Consider the following 4,935-nt stretch of genomic DNA (forward strand, 5'->3'; position numbering starts at 1 on the left):
CACTGGACTCCCATTGAAAGTTAATAATTATGACTTTAAGGTAGATTTTTATGTTGTACCTATGGGAGATACAGATATAGTTCTTGGGATGAGTTGGTTGCACGATATTGGTGAGTTCACTCTTAACCTCAAGGATATGGAGATGAGGTTTAAAGTGAATGGGAAGACACATATTCTTAAAGCAATCAAGGACAGTTATCTCAGGATGGTCTCTTTTCGTAGAATGGCTAGATTGATTCGACATGATCAGGTAGAGTGGGCAGCAGAGTGCATGTTGATGCCATCACAGGAGGGACAACATAAGATTGAATATCCTCCTGATATTCAGGAGCTTAGAGTTAAACACTCTAAGGTGTTCAGTGACATTCCACCAAGTAGACCACCAGACAGAGGTATTGAGCACATCATTGAGTTAGAGGAGGGGGCTAAGCCCATCATGATTACACCTTACAGGCATCCGAAGAGGTTGAAGGATGAAATTGAGAAAACCATAAAGGAGTTACTTGCTATGGGCCACATTAGACCAAGTAAGTCTCCTTTTGCTTCTTCAGTGGTGTTAGTAAAGAAGAAGGATGGGACATTGAGGATGTGCATTGATTACAGAGTGCTTAATAGGAAGACGATTAAAAACAGATACCCCATTCCCAGGATCGATGAGTTGATAGATGAGCTTCATGGAGCTTGCTTCTTCTCAAAGATAGATTCGAGATCAGGTTATCACCAGATTAGAGTTAGAGAGCAGGATATTGAGAAGACAGCCTTTAGATGTCATTGTGGTCATTTTGAGTTTGTAGTTATGCCATTTGGGCTAACTAACGCACCTGCTACTTTTCAGGCAACAATGAATAGGGTTTTCCATCCTCAGTTGAGGAGATTTGTACTTGTCTTCTTCGATGATATCTTGGTATATAGTAGATCTTGGGAGGAGCACTTGGTTCACCTGGACACGGTGCTGGGTATATTGGACAGAGAATCCTTGTATGCAAAGGAGTCGAAGTGTGATTTGGGCATGACAGAGTTGTTGTACTTGGGTCACATCATCAGTGCAGAGGGCGTGTGCATGGATCCTGAAAAGATTCGTGCCATTGTGGAGTGGCCTTCACCGGTGAACCTTACACAGTTGAGGGGCTTTCTAGGACTATGTGGTTTCTACAGAAGGTTTGTGGATGGATATTCCAGGCATGCGGCACCCTTGACAGATTTGATGAGAAAGGGAGCTTTCTTGTGGACTCTTGAAGCACAGGAGTGTTTTGAGAAATTTAAGGGGTTGATGACTTCTTGTCCAGTATTAGCATTACCAGATTTCAGCAAACCTTTTGAGCTACATTGTGATGCTTCCAGAGAGGGCATTGGAGCGGTGCTTATGCAGGAGAAGCACCCTATTGCTTATGAGAGCAAGAAATTGAGAGGGCCAGAGCGGAGCTTCAACATATATGATAAGGAGATGTTAGCCATTATGCATGCTTTGGCCAAATTCAGGCAATATTTGGTAGGCAGAAAATTTTGTATCAAAACCAACCATAATAGCCTAAGACACTTTTTGGGGCAGCGAGATCTCAATGATAGGCAGAAAAAGTGGGTGAGCAAGTTACAGTCCTATGACTTTGACATTACATATTTTAAGGGGACACAGAATGTAGTTGCTGATGCCTTATCACGTAGGCCCCATTTGAGCTTACTGACAGACATATCGGAGGATTGGAGACACTTGATCCTTGCAGAGTATGCAAAGGACACTTGGGCAACTGGATTCATAGATGGGACTATTCAGGACAGCAGATACACCCTTGTGAATGAGCTCATCATTTACAAAGGACGAATATTTTTGGTCCCAGGATCAATAGTGAGGAGGGTGGTTTTGAAATCTTTTCATGATTCACCTATGGCAGGACATCCTGGTTTCTACAAGACATACCGACAGATTAGAGAGCGATTCACATGGAAAGGGCTCAAAGCAGAGGTACTTCAATATGTTAGGGAGTGTCCCACTTGCCAGCAGAATAAGCAAGAACACTCCTATCCAGTCGGTTTACTTCAGCCACTTCCAATTCCTGATAGGAAGTGGGAGTGTTTGTCTATGGACTTCATCACAGGACTTCCTAGAGCCCAAGGCAGAGACTGCATATATGTGGTTGTGGATCGCCTTATGAAGTTTGCACACTTCTTTCCGATCACTGCTACATACACTGCTACACAGGTGGCAGAGTTGTTCTTCAAAGAGATATTCAGATTACATGGCTTACCTCAGAGCATTGTAAGTGACAGAGACAATAGGTTTATGAGTCACTTTTGGCAGGAGCTATTCAGGTTGTGTGCGACAGAGCTCACTCCGAGTACTAGCTACCACCCTCAGACAGATGGTCAAACAGAGATAGTAAACAAATGGGTGGAGGGATATCTCAGAAATTATATAGCAGGGCAACAGAGGGCATGGGTAAAGTGGATTTATATTTGTGAGTACTACTACAATACCACTTATCAAATGTCTATTCAGATGTCACCCTTTATGGCCCTGTATGGGTATGAGGCACCCAATTTTATGGATCTGCTTTTGAGTGACAGTAGAGTGCCCAGTGCAGGTGATTTGTTACAGGAGAGTCAAGACCTTGTTAAGACTCTCAAGGATAATCTAACTAAGGCACAAAATCAGCAAAAGCAGTATGCAGATCAGAAGAGGATTGAGCAGACTTTTGAGGTTGGAGACATGGTGTATCTTATGTTGCAGCCTTACCGTCAATCCACTCTCAAGAATAGTGGTGCCGAGAAACTCAAGCCACGATACTATGGTCCATTTAGGATTATCAAGAAAGTGGGAGAGGTGGCTTATGAGTTAGACTTGCCAGTGGAGAGCAAGGTGCACAATGTTTTTCATGTGTCACGCCTCAAAAAGGCACTAGGGCATCATATTGTGCCTTCTACAGTACTACCACCCTTGGATGATGAGGGAAAACTTGTTTTGATACCAGAGGCTATCATTAATTTTAGAGAGAGGAACTTGAGGAAACGTACCATCCGAGAATATTTGGTGAAGTGGAAGGATTTGGCGGTAGAGGATGCTACTTGGGAGAGCGAGGAGATTTTACAGCATCCAGAGTTGAGATTGCTTGAGGACAAGCAATTTCAAGGAGGACGGACTGTGATGTCCCCTTCTAGCTAGAGACATCACTTTAGCTAGTGATTAGCCTATCAGAGACCCTCGTAGGCTAATAAGATTGGATAGAGGGTCACCTTGGTGTGGAGATCCTCCAAGGACCAGAGAAGAGTACTCTTCTGGGTTGCCAGAGTTTGTTTATGATGAGTTTTCCTTGAGTTGGCTTGGTCAGGCTATTTTTAGTAGTTTTGGAGTTATAAAGATAGACCCCTGCTATTTTTAGAAAAGGGGTATGGTCATATGCAGTTCTATCATGTTAGCTCCCACTCCAAACGACATTAAAAAATGTTGAGTAATAATGGAGATATTAATGTTTATTTAGTTAAAATAAACATTATTGGTTTTAAGCCTATATTGTTAAGTTATAACATATAACTTAAGTGAGGGTCATGATATCATAAAAGGGGCCATCGTTTCAATTAATTGTGGGTCCAAGCTTATGGAAAAATTAAAAGGGGTTTTCTAAGTTTTAATGTAATAACATTTTTTATGTTATTATTATATCTTTTATCCCACATTGAGCATGGAGACTCATTCTGGAGTTGAGGAGTCCTTATAAACAAACCTTGTCTTCCTTCAAGAGCAGGTTATGAGAGTTGCTTAAAAACTTTGCCTTGTGAAATTTCTTGAAGTTGTGGCAACAAGGGTTTCTCACAAGTTTAAGAAGAATTCAGACTGTTGAGAATGTAGTATCTTCAGAGTTGATGCAATTTGAGGGTGTGAAATATCACTTGAATTTTGCCTGTGAGTTGACTTCATTCTGGAGTCAATATTGTGTGAATCTATTACAGGTTGGAAGGGGTTAAAACAGCAGCCACAATGCTGTGAACAGTAAAGCGCTACAGTGAATCAGAGATTTAATATTGCGGTTCTTGATAGGCGTGGCCCAAGGAGGAAGTAACCAGCAGCGTGGTTGCGTATCGGAGACAAAAAAATCAGGAAAACAAACAGTGATCAGCGTAGAGCCTATTTGGGGCTCTTACAGAGAAGCCATTCTTAATTAATTAAATGAAGTTATTTACTTAAATAAGAAAAGTGTCTCTAATTAATTAAAGATTATTTAATTAAATAGAAAAAGTAATTATGAGAGCATATCTCATTTTATTAAATTAAATATCTCAACAAAATCTCTCTTCAGTTCAAAAAGAGAAATTTCCAGTTCACTATTGATAAAAAATGAGTTAAATCAGTTACCTCCTTTTTTTACTCAATATTGTTAGAATTCATACTCACATTTGCTCATATTCACATACGCAAAGATCAAGTTTGACAAAAAGTTGACCAGATTTAACCACGGTTGACTTGAGTTGACTAGTTTCAAAAAGAATTTAAAAATAAGTAAACCAAATTATTTAATTAAATGGAGTACTTACTTTTAATTAATTAAACAAAGTTATTTAATTAAATGATAAACAATTCCTAATTAATTAAATGAAGTTATTTAATTAAATAAGAAAAGTGTCTCTAATTAATTAAAGATTATTTAACTAAATAGAAAAAGTAATTATGAGAGCATATCTAATTTTATTAAATTAAATATCTCAACAAAATCTCTCTTCAGTTCAAAAAGGGAAAATTTCAATTCACTATTGATCAAAAATGAGTTAAATGAGTTAACTCCTTTTTCTACTCAAATTGAATGAGTTAACTCCTTATTTTACTCAAATTAAGTCCGTTGACTCCTTTTAATTTGAAAATCTCTCTTTATGACTGAACTTCACCTTTAATCCAGACCATTGATTGATATCGATCTCAACCGTTGATGAATTCCAGGAAAGCCTATT

Source organism: Cupressus sempervirens, chromosome 11 (assembly GCF_028749045.1).
Source record: "Cupressus sempervirens isolate cs-2001-9-10 chromosome 11, ASM2874904v1, whole genome shotgun sequence".
NCBI classification, from domain to species: Eukaryota; Viridiplantae; Streptophyta; class Pinopsida; order Cupressales; family Cupressaceae; genus Cupressus; species Cupressus sempervirens.